The sequence below is a fragment of the Anabrus simplex genome, chromosome 4 (assembly GCF_040414725.1).
Source record: "Anabrus simplex isolate iqAnaSimp1 chromosome 4, ASM4041472v1, whole genome shotgun sequence".
Lineage (NCBI taxonomy): Eukaryota > Metazoa > Arthropoda > Insecta > Orthoptera > Tettigoniidae > Anabrus > Anabrus simplex.
In genome coordinates this window covers 326,158,805-326,171,529 of record NC_090268.1, presented here as the reverse complement: position 1 = coordinate 326,171,529, position 12,725 = coordinate 326,158,805, and the positions used below count along the sequence as shown (strand labels likewise).

The following is a 12,725-nucleotide window of genomic DNA, read 5'->3' as shown; positions in this document are numbered from 1 at the left end:
TTTTAAAGGAAAGTTTTTTTTTTTTTTTTTTTTCCAATGCATAAACGTGAAATAATCACCAACATTGATAAATTTTTCATTTTGGATGAAACATCACTCTTTTCAAGGACTGTTCAGAATTTTCTTGTACTACCTTTAACAGGAAATCCATCAAAATCAAAGCTGTTTGCAATGTGTGAATGTATGAATGGGGAAAAAGTCAATAGCATTACCATCATGCAGAGTTTTAATGACTATTCTTGTAAACTCTGGTCTTCGGGGATTCAGTACAACAAAGTTGTTAAATACCAGACCCATACATCATACCGTTTTCACAGTTGAAACCTAAGTATTCTAATTTGTGTCACATAACCTGCAGCGCACATGCTTTTCACAGGGTATGCAAAGCAATTAGAGTTGAATACTACACAGAAAATGACTTCATAGTTGAACTTAAGTAATACGAGATAAGATTTATATCATTTACCTTTAAATAATAATGTCATTTGTGCTGTGGTGTATATAAGCAAGTTTTAACATGTTTTGGTGAATAGGATTTCATAAATAGAAGGCAGCAAGAAGGGGTGAATTTTACAGAAATAAAAATTGATATCAGTTATTAGAAAACAATTAAGTATTGAAGAGACTGGGAACTGTTATTCTACTTCGGTTGCAACTGTATAAATGCTGAGATCATGTATGGGTCTGGTCATTAACAACTTGCCATACTTTGTTGTACTGAATCTCCGAAGACCAGAGTTTACAACAATAGTCATTAAAACTCTGCATGATGGTTGTGCTGTCGACTTTTTCCCCATTCATACATTCACGCATTGCAAACAGCATTGATTTTTATGGATTTCCTGTCAAAGGTAGTACAGGAACATTCTGAACATTTCATAAATATTAAGGAGTTTCTTCTGTCCATGAATGACAAAGAATCTGTAGTTGTTGCTCAAGAAAAGACTTTATACTGAACAGCCCAAATTTGAACCCGAACTGTATGCAGTCCACACATTTAAATTTCTTCCAGAGGAAGAGAGTTTATTACAAGTAACAACTCAATGGGGTGTGATAGATGAAACTCGGAGAAAGTTTAGCAAAAAATCTGGACATTGAAAAACTGGTGACATGCACTGATTTACACTTCAGAACCAAAACTGGTTTCTGTGGATATTGAGAGGTCATTTTCCTCATCCAAAGTGTTGAATGTGATTAAGTACAACTCTTTCCATATGCAATAAAGTGAAAAGTTAAAAGTATTTTTCATTTCCTTATGAAAATAAATTTTCCTTTTTTGCCCTTTTTTAATTATTAATTATTTTCCCCCTTTTGTGTGTTTTTTAATTTTAAAAAAATGCTTGCATCCAGGAGATAGTGGGTTCGAACTCCACTGTTGGCAGCCCTGAAGATGGTTTTCAGTGTTTTTCCATTTTCACACCAGGCCTAGGCCTTTCCTATCCCATCGTCACCATAAGACCTATCTGTGTCGGTGCGACGTAAAAGCCACCAGCAAAAAAAAAAAATTAAAATTGTCTCTTTAATATCCAATCCTTAGTGAAAATATATACACATGCACCGAAGTAAAATCTACTACTGATGTTTTGCTCGGCATATATGCTTTATTGACAACTTCTTCTTCACGTGCCATGTCTTCACAGAACATTGGTGATCAGTAGCACGATCTGCTGTTTGTTGATGGCTGTTCTGAACAGAGAAAGCTTTGTTACCCCAAACCACTGGCTCAAGTTGTCGAGCCACGATATTCTACTTCATCCCAGAACACGTTTCCCATTAATTTACCCTTGGAGTGTTACTTGTTCAAGGTGATATTTACTGTTCCACGTCATATGACCAAAGTAATCTAGCTTCTTTCTCGTGATGGTAGTGAGAATTTTGGTTCTTTGTTCATATGATGCAAAACTTCTATATTGGTCATTTTAGCTGTCCATGGTATCTTCAGCATCCTTCGGTATGTCCACATTTCAAACACTTCAAATCTCTTGCACCTGGTTTCAATTAGTGTTCATGCCACACCACCATATAGTCATCATCATCATCAGGATTTCCTTCCAGCAAGCTGGGTAGCAACTTTGTGATCGATATGCCTCCACTGAATTCTATCCTGGTATAGTTTTTCCCTCTCCACTGCATCCCATGTTACTCCTCTCCTCTTGAGATCTTCATTAACCTGGTCTGTCCATCTCTTTCTAGGCTGTCCAATAGTTCTTCCGAGCACCTCCATCTCCAGATACTTGTGTGGAGTTTGAGTTGGGTGCCTTCGCTTCACATGACCTAACCACTTCAATCTTGCAGCACCTATCCTTTCCTCCATGGTCAAGTTCACCTTCAGGTCTCTCCTTTCATATTCATTTTTGACTCTGTCTCTCCTGGTTTTTTTTTTTTTTTTTTTTTCTGACCTAAGGAACTTCATTTCACATGCTTGCATTTGACTCACTTCTCTCTTATTTATGACACAGGTCTGCAGGCTATACGTCATGATGGGCAGGAGACAGGTTTTATACATTGTCTGTTTAGCTTTTAGAGGGATTCCCTTGTCCCAGATTAGGTTTCGTACTTTGTGGAAGAAGCTGGATCCTTTTGGTACTCTGTTTAATACTTCTAGTTGGGCACTTCCATCACATGATATGACACTACCCAGATAATTGAAACTTTTCACAGTTTCAACCTTCTCTCCCTCCAGTATGATGTTACAAAGTGTGGGCATCCTGCTCATCTGCATTGCCACTGACTTACTCTTACTCACAGTCAACTTGAATTCTTTAAATTTTGTATTCCAGTAATCCAGTCTCCTCTGAACTTCCATTTCAGTCTCTCACCAAGTGGCAATGTCATCATCAAAAACAAAAGCATTGAGATCATTTTTTACTTCCTTGATTTCTTTCAAAATTGTGTCCATAAGTGTAATGGATAGTAATCGGAAAAGCGAACTGCCTTGCTGAACACCTCTCTTTGTCTTAAACCATTTTGATCTTCTACCTCCTCCTTGTACACTGCTCTCACAACCTTCATACAGTATCCGAACATTTTTAATTAATGAATCAGGAACATTGTTTCCTCAAGCATTCCCATATTTCATTCCTTGGTACACTGTCATATGCGTTTTCCAAATCCAGGAACGCTACTATCATGTCCTTTCCTTTCTCCCATTGTTTCTCCATTAACTGACAGAGGGAAAAATTATGTCTATTGTTCCTCTATTATTTCTGAATCCATGCTGTTGTACCTCAAATTGGGTTTTAGGATTTTCCTCACTCTATTTTTCTTTGATCTTAAGGCAATGTGATAGTAGTGTGATTCCTCAGTAGTAGATGCACTTCTTTTTACTTCCTTTCTTGAACAATGGTATTGTAATTACCTTTTTCCATTCATCCAGTACTTTGGTCTCTTTTCATATCACCCCCAGTATCCGATGTAACCATTGTATTCCATGGATTCCAGCTGCCTTAATCATATCCGCTGTCAGCTCATGTACTCCTGCCACCTTTTCATTATTTGTTTTAGGGCATTTTCAGTTTCTGCCCAAGAAATTGGATACTGTTCTTCCTCTACTTCAATGACTTCAGTGTCTCTTTCTTGTTCAATTTCCCATCTTCTATTTCAATTGCTTTTATATCTTCTCTATCAGATCTCTTACTTTTCAACAACCCATACAACAGTTTGTGGTTCCCTTTGCTATCTTCCTCTATTTTCTGGGTGAATATTTCCCAACTCTTCTCCTTTTCTTCTTTCACTATGTATGTAATTTCTTCTGTCTGTATTCCTGCTCCAGTGTTTTCACCTTGTGTTCATCTTTTGGTACCAACCCGTGGTTCTAATTTCTTTTCTCAACCTCCATGTTCTTCTTTGCTATATTATGTCCTTTAATTGTAACTTTTTACTCTGTCATTCCACCAACTGGTTTCTTTCTCTTTTACCTTATCTTTTGTTTTGCCGCATATTTGCACAGCACTACTGACTATTGATGCTCTAAACAGGTTCCATTCTCCATCCACACTACCAGTCTCAGCTCTTGGCAGTTTGGAAACTTTTCTTATTTTCTTCTTCTTTCAATTTCTATTCCTTAATTTTAGGCATTCTTTGTACAGCAGTCACACCTTTAATCTTATAATTTAGATCTGCCACTAGTAACCTGATGCTGAAAATGTAGCACTGGAGTTCTGCAATGGATCTCAGAAGCAAGGTCCCAGTCATCATTAATGTGACATCCCAGGTATTTAAATGTTGCCACTGTTGTGATCCGGTCTTTTCCTGCTTTGAGACTACCCCAAATACCATCATCTTTCCTACTTGTAACCATCCACTTGGTCTTCTTTACATTCAGCCTCAAACCCATGGCGTAGGTGACTTCAGTGACATTAGTTCCTATAGATCCTGGAGAATGGTTGTGAGTAGAACAGTGTCATCAGCATTCCTCCTGTTATTTATGATGACTGCGTCAACCATAACTCTATCCGCAAAGAGCATCTCGATCAGTCTTTTCTGAATAGATGTTGAAAAGCACTGGTAAAAGAATGCGGTTTAATTATTTATTTATAAAAGTAACTGACCGGGGGAGTTGGCCGTACGGTTAGGGGTGTGTGGCTGTGAGCTTGAATCCGAAAGATAGTGGGTTCAAGCCCCACTATTGGCAGCCTTAAAGATGTTTTTCCGTGGTTTCCCATTTTCAACCAGGCAAATGCTGGGTCTGTGCCTACATTAAGGTCACGGCCGCTTTCTTCCCGCTTCTAGGCCTTTCCTAGTCCATCAATGTCATAGGACCTATCTGTGTCGGTGCAACGTTAAACAAATTGTAGAAAGGATCTGAAAATACATTTTAATTCTTGAACAATAAGAAAATAAATCCAAAATATATTATTTTATCCTAAAATATACAGCAAAAACGCTGTTATATCTCAATTATGATGCAAATTAACAATTTTTTACAGAAATGACTTAATAAAAAATATGAGCCCATCACATCTTTCTAGAAAGTGTAACAAACGTATGGTAAAAAATAATAAACATAATGCACTATGCATAGTTACAGAATCAGAATCATAGCCATAGCTAGTGAAACGGAAGGTGTCACTAGAGCATGCCAGCCGCAAGAGAGGTGAGGGGACTCTCAATCAACCAACATCAACCATTAATTTGAAGAAACAAGACTACAGCACTTTGTCATAACACCTTTGAGAAATCCCCTCTTTGAACCTAGATAGTGACAGGCGACACAATTGTTCATAATTTTAAGCACCACTAGTAACATTCATTTAATATCTTACAAATACGCCAGCTAAATTTAAGTCCTAAGGTGACACTCGAGTTCGCGAACATTCCAGTGAGAGCACGCAAATCAGATATTCAAGATCAAATAACCCAACCAACCAGGAGAACATGCTCATTGGATATTAAAGACTGATTAATTCAAACCAACGAATGTCATTCAAAGGTTATAAAGCATAACAACTAGTTTTTCCAAACAGAATAATTGTATGTAATCTAAATGTTTTTTTATATATAGTGCATTTCACCAGTCAAAATAATTTAAATCAGCCGGATGTTTCTGCAGACCACATATTTGCACAAAAACATATTTAATGTAAAAATAATCCATGTTAACTTGACAATTTTAAGTATTTTATCAGTAAACATATACCCAGGATCCTGGCTATTTTGATCTTAGAGTGTAGGAACAGCGGCTGAAGATGCCTAAAAATATACTGTAAGCGAAACATGTCCCGCTTAAGACATAATAATGTAAAAAAAATTATGTAAATCAATAAAAACATATTGTATTGAAAAGTTGGACTCTTAAAAAAAAAACTTTCATTTAGAAAGGTATATGTGGTATGTTTTGAGCTGTCAGTAGTAAGTTGGCATGAAATGACATGAGTAGAGGAATAAACTTGAGTGGAGCTTTTAAAAGTAGGAAATATCATAATATAAAGATGAAGTTGGAATTCAAGAGCACAAATTGGGGAAAATATTAATTTTTGGCATGAGGAGTAAGGGATTGGAATAAATTATGAAGGGAAATATTTGATAAATTTCCAAGTTCATTGAAAATATTTAAGAAAAAGATAGGTAAACAATTGTAAATAAATGTAAATATGAGGTATACAATTGAAAGGGAGTCTGTCACCTGGGCGACAGCCCTAAATGCAGATCATTGATGACTCAGAACTCTTTGAGGAAGATTAAAGCATCTGAATCCACCATCCAGGCTATAGGAGACTCGGGGCTAAAACACTCGTCAATTATCAGACGTCACTTATTGCTTAAAATTTCAATAAAGCAAAGGACAAGAAATCCAACAGACAACCATACCCGGTATAACCATATAACATGCTTGCTAGAAAAATTGCAATAAAACGTTAACACAAAAATAAAAGACTCATAAATATTGTTCTGATTAGTAGACCAATTGGTTAGATTCTCTAATAGGGACTGCTATCTGTTGGATATTCTCTCTACCAGCATATCATTGTTAAAAGCAAAACAGTGAAAATATTGTACATATTCCACTTGTACTCCAGGACAGGTAAGAATGGAAGTTCAGAAGTGTTTAAAATTACCTCGTAATAATGTGTGGTAAATGTTGAAAATTATTTTACAGTCATCATTTGTGCTAGATTTTTTTTGTTTTGTTTTGTTTTTTTCCTTTGGATGTAACATTTCATTTTCTGATTTTAAGAGGCACAGGATGCAAACGACTTATCTAAGGAATAGAGAAGGTGCAAGTTACACTCCTGAGAATGTTGTCTGTTAGGTCATCAGCCCGGAGGCTGGTTGGACCCTCAAATAGCACCACCAAAGGTTATAAGGAAAACCCAAAAACCAATGGCAGCACCAAAATGAGGCATACTAGGCAATATGAGGAGTGAGGTAGTTTGCCATTGCTTTCCTCACTGGGTCAGAAAGTACTATTGCAGTACGACTGACCCTATGAGCAGCACCTTTCATAACACTCAGATGCACTAGTCATGCTCTGAATGTCATTACTCAGCACTGCCCATAACCCAGCAACTTCCATATTGTCATAGCCATGGATGTTGACTGGGACTTTGGTGGAAGCTACACTTTACTCTGGCCTGTGCCAAGAGATGGATGCAAAAGTACTGTATCCATCAAGAAATGACAGCAGGCGGCCTGAGAATGTTATGAATGTCAAATTCTTCAACACATTATTGTGATTCAGTATTTCAGTTTGTTTGTTTGGTGTTTGTAGGAAAAAGAGACATTACATCAGTAGGCTATTTCTAGGGTTAATTAAATTTGAAAATTATGAATGCTTATCTACTTGAATGAAAATTACATATGGCACCAAAACAGTTTTAGTAGAAATTATACAAAAGGTCTAATAGGCTATAGAAGAAAAGTATAAAATAAAAATACTATATAGGACAGCAGCTTGGTATGGAAAGGATCCTTGCAGAAATATTAGAACTGAAATGATTGTGATGGTATGGTCATTTGAAGAGAATTACTTCAAATAGGACCCCAAGAGCATGTTTTGAGAAAGCTATTAGAGGCAAAAGACCTATAGGACAACCTCATAGTGTTTGGGAGAAACAAATTAGCAAAGATATGGAAAAGAGATATTCAAATTGATATGAACAATTTTGAATGGACAAGACAAACTGAAACAGGCTCATGTACACCTGCACATGCCTTGATGGAGATGTAAACTGATGAAGATGATTTGTCACATTTTCCTTTGGAGTAACTACAAACAGCATGTCACAACCTCTAATTTCTTAGTATAAAGAATCAGTTATATACAGTAAAACCCTGCTTAACCAAAGTTTGCAAACCAAATCCAGGCTGAACTGAAATGACGGCAAAAAAAAAAAAAAAAAAAATCGCAGGACTAGTGCTGAAAATTGAGCAAGCAAAATAATTCTCTTACCTGTACCCCCACATTCCACTACCCTGTGTACGTTAACTTTGCCCCTGTATCACTCATTATTTGCTGTCGCAAGTGTTACAGTACTTGCTCGCAAGTGTTGCGAGAAGAAAGTTCAAAATAAAATTTCCAATTTTATGAAATAGCATATCTAAATATTCTATATTTAAATACCAATATAGTTTGTTTTGAATTCAACAATAATATTGCATGTGCATAGGAGTAGAATATTTATCCCTTTTGTTCTAGAAATAGTTTCCATGGTTTATCCGAAAATGTCTTATCCAAAGTGGTTATGCCCCCCTTTAGTTCAGTTAAACAGGGTTTTACTCTGCTTAGTTTTTGTTTACCTCTGAAGCACTGGATTTTGTGTGAACACCATGGGATGTTTGTACACTGGGCTTACTTCGTTTGTGTTAGTGTTTTTATTTCATAAACACATGCTCTCCAGATTCCCAATCCATAAGAGGTATAAATGCATTACATTCTATTATTTTTCTGTTAAAACTGCTGTAATTAATCTCCATCTAAATACCACTGTTCGTCCGTAACTGGGTTCCAATCCAGGTTTCTTTTAAATATACTATTGTTGATTGTTTTCAACGACCTTAGTCTGGATCTCCTTTTTGCCCTCCTTCCTTACATCCGTGTCTCCATCATCCACTTCCACATCCTTCTCTCTTCCATCTTCTTAAACTTTCCAGACCATCTAAATTTATCCCTCTCCATTTTGTCAGAAAGCTTTTTGACTCTGATTACCTTCCTGACATTTTCATTTCTTACTCTGTCCTCTCTTGTCTTTCCTATCATATTTCTTAAAAATTTCATTTCACTGGCCTGGTCTGTCTTTTCATCTGTGTCCAAGTCTATGCTGCAGTTTGCAGTTGGGTAGTAGTAGTAGTAGTAGTAGTAGTAGTAGTAGTTCGTCTATCGTGTAAGGTCTCTCAACGAATTGTACGCTACTTTGGACATATAATGCGCCGAGATGGTAGTCTACATAAGCTGATTGTTGAGGGCAAAGTCCAGGGAACCAGACAACGAGGACGAATACCAACGCGATGGATTGACATGGTGAACGGCCCCCTACAGTGTTCTCTCAGATTAACCACATTGAAAGCTTTAGATAGGGAAGAATGGCGGAGTATGGTTCATCGGCTAGAGGGCTGAATATTATGATAGTCACGACGCCTCAGCCATGAGGCAAAACGAAGAAGAAGAAGAAGAAGAAGAAGTAGTAGTAGTACGCCTCATACATCACCACTCTACACTTCATTGGTTCTTTCTCTTCACCAGGTTTCTCACATCCTGGTAGAATGCATTTCTGTGCTAAATTCTTTTACTGATCTCCTTGTCCAGTCCTACATCATGCATCAGTTTGCTTCACTATTTCAAGGTTTTGTTCCGTTATGTTTATAATTCCTTTCCCTTCCCTTCCTCATCTAGTCAGTACCTTTGTCTTAGTCTTTTCTATGCTGATTTTCATCTGTAATTTTCAACAATCTCACTCAACATGTTGAGTTGCTCTTGTACTTCCTCTCTGTTTGCTCTTCACACCACAATATCATCTGCAAACAGCATTACCTTCAGCTCCCTGCCCCCATATTTTACCTTTGTCTCCTCCACAATGTCATGCATTGCTATTATGAATAACAGTGGTGACAGCACATGTTTTTGTTGTAGTCCAGTTTAATTCGAAAACCCCTCTGTCCTCCCTACATATGTCTGGACACTGCTGCAATAATTTTTGTACATTACTTGCACATACCCTGTTATTTGTTTTCCAAATCTTTCCTGTTGCATTACTTTCCATATTTTTATATCTTTGCTCGGGTACGCTGTTGTAAGCCTTTTCTAAATTAAGGAATGTCATTACCATCTCTCTTCCTTCTTTCCAATGTTTTTCCATTAACTGCTTCATACTGAACATTGAGTATGGTGTTCATCTTCCATTTTGAAAGCCATATTGCTCTTCTTTTAGTTGTTCTTCCACCTTTCTTCTCATTCTGTTTTCTTATACCGTTTCAAATATTTCTGCGTCCGGCTCCATGGCTAAATGGTTAGCATGCTGGCCTTTGGTCACAGGGGTCCCGGGTTCGATTCCCAGCAGGGTTGGGAACTTTAACCATAATTGGTTAATTACCCTGGCACGGGGACTGGGTGTATGTGTCTTCTTCATTATCATTTCATCCTCATCACGACGCACAGGTCGTCTACAGGCGTCAAATCGAAAAACCGTCATACCTTACTTCCATATAAATATCTTTGCTATCTGTGATTCTTCATTAATTATCAAAATATCTTCTTGTCCCCCTTCTTAAATATAGGTACTACTAGCTGATGTACCCGTGCTTCGCTACGGAATTCTAAATTTTATACAGAATTCTAGGTTAGGTAGTGTAAACGTTGTGAGCAAGATTGTATTAAGTTGCATAGCTCTTAACGTTGCCCTAGAAGCACGACGGGCAAGTCACCAATGTCTTTTCTTATATGAAGACTGGGTTGGGTAATTTTAATTGTAATGGTAGGCCAGCTTGCCTACCGTCAGTCCCAATCAGGTTGGGGAGTTTTCATTATAATGGCAGACACTATCTCTCTGCCTGCCTTTATAGATTCTCAGAAAGACTCTCTTACTGGTTTTCCCAACTGAAATGAACATGGGTCATTACAATGACGTCAGTAGGAATGGTGCGATTCAAAGCAATGCTTTCATATGAAATACTCGATCAAATGAAAAACCACACATTTTCTCACTTTTAACGAACAGTGCTATGCTGCCGAACTAACAGTCCAATGCTACAGAGCTGGAATAACCAAGACGCAGACATCTGTGGTCCGTGAACAATCTTCTTCCTTTTTTCGGTGGGGGGGGAGGTCAAATAGTGGATAGTCCCAGGGCAAAAACTATACCCGTTTACTTATCTGTTTCCTGGGAGTACCTGATGAGTCGGAAAATCTCAATTCACTACACTGGCGGAGGAAAGAACTATCTGACGTGGAGGTAATTTTTCCTCCAAGCCAGAGAAGAAACCACATCTTTGCTGCTAATTTGGAATAAAATGAATGTAGATTTAATGAAAGTGAAGAGGAAGAAGCTTTTCCTAAGAAACGGCTCTTTTCAGGGTTTAATTTTGAGTTATTTAGTGAATTGTGGTACTATAATTTGGAATAGGGCTAAATTGTAATTCCAGACCAGTTCATACTACTACTCCTACTACTACTAACTGAGCCTCTGACTTACGTGCGTACACTGGTCATTCAAAACAGTGCGTCAGAGTAGGTATCGGATACTGTGATGAACCAGTGTGTTACGTACCAGCAGTATCAGAAAATGTATGAACCAGTGGATTGGCATGCTAAAGAAGAAAGTTATCTAACTCCTCAGCTATTTCCCGCCAATATTCAGTTAGGCTGTTATACTCGGTACGCAGCAGTAATCCCATCTATCGAAGTTGACTGTCAGCATAAGAGACAAAGAACATTACAACAAACAACGGTCAGTGTAATGTTATTGTTGATCTATGTTACGCGTTTTCGATATTGTAGGCCTTCACATTATTAATTGTCTTCCGGTTCTGAAATACCACTCTTATCATAGTCAGTACGGTAAATCTGAATAAAACATAAATGATCGGAAATTATATTCTCTATAACTTTTGTTATGTAGTACTTTTCCATAGGACCAAGAGCATAGGTATTTAAAAATTAAATTTTAGGTGCCTTCCCCTAAACTACCATTTCACCCAGGGTGAATAAAATTGTTTATAGCTTAAACTGTAATTTCTTATTCCTGGCTCTATATATCGATTTTCATTAAATTCTGTTTACCCATTTTGTCGGGGCTCGGCGTTGATATGGACTTAGCAACAAAAATCCAAATTCATGAATATCTGTGTTGTCATAGCCGGTACGGTAAAAATGCATAAGACATAAATGATCAGAAATTTAATTCTATATAACTTTAGTTATGTAATATGTATCGATATGACCACTAATAATATAAATATTTGAGAATTGAATTTTAGGCCTTCCCCTAAACTACCATTTCACTCAGCGTGAATAAAATAATTTATAGCCTAGATTATAGTGGCTCACCCCCCGACTCTACATACCAATTTTTATTAAATTCTCTTCAGCCGTTTTCTAGTGATGCGTGCACATACATACAGACAGACAGATAGACAGACAGACAGAAATTATGGAAAAGTAAAAACTGCATTTTCTTATTACTGTGGACATGATCGATACAGAAATACCATTCTTTTCAAATTCTGAGCAATGTACAGACAAAACTCTTAAGATGACTCCTTTACTCCAGTTATTTGGTACCAATTTTTCTCTCCAAATACATCTAAATAGCCTATAATGCCATGTTAGACAAATGGGTCCTGCTGCATTTATCATGTCCACACACATTTCATCCTGTTCTGCTGCTTTTCCCACTTTCATTCATTTGACAGTAGTTTCCGCCTCTTCCATTGCGAATTCACTATCAGATTCTGTCTTCTCACACTCTATCCCTGTCATCTCATTTACATCCATTATCACATTCAGGAGTTCATCTTTTCCTTATATCTTCTGGTTGTGTTATTACCTTTCCTTTTTTTCTTTTCATCTACTTTATCTGCTCTACCTTCTTACAATTCCATATAACATCCTTTTACTTCTATACACTTCCTCTTCCAACTATGGTGTAAATCCTTCCCAGCTTTCTTTTCTTCACTCACTAATTTCTTGCACCTTCTTTTCATTTCCTGATATTTTCTTCCACTTTCTTCCATCCCTATTCTATAATTGCCATGCTTTCTTATTTTTCACTGCTTCCTTAATCCTCTCATTC

At 37.2% G+C, this 12,725-nt stretch overlaps 1 protein-coding gene across 1 annotated transcript in view; it reads left to right on the top strand.

Moving 5' to 3' along the window:
* Positions 1 to 12,725, top strand: part of LOC136872690 (USP6 N-terminal-like protein) — a 258,189-nt gene that overhangs the window by 200,219 nt on the left and 45,245 nt on the right. The window lies entirely within an intron of this gene.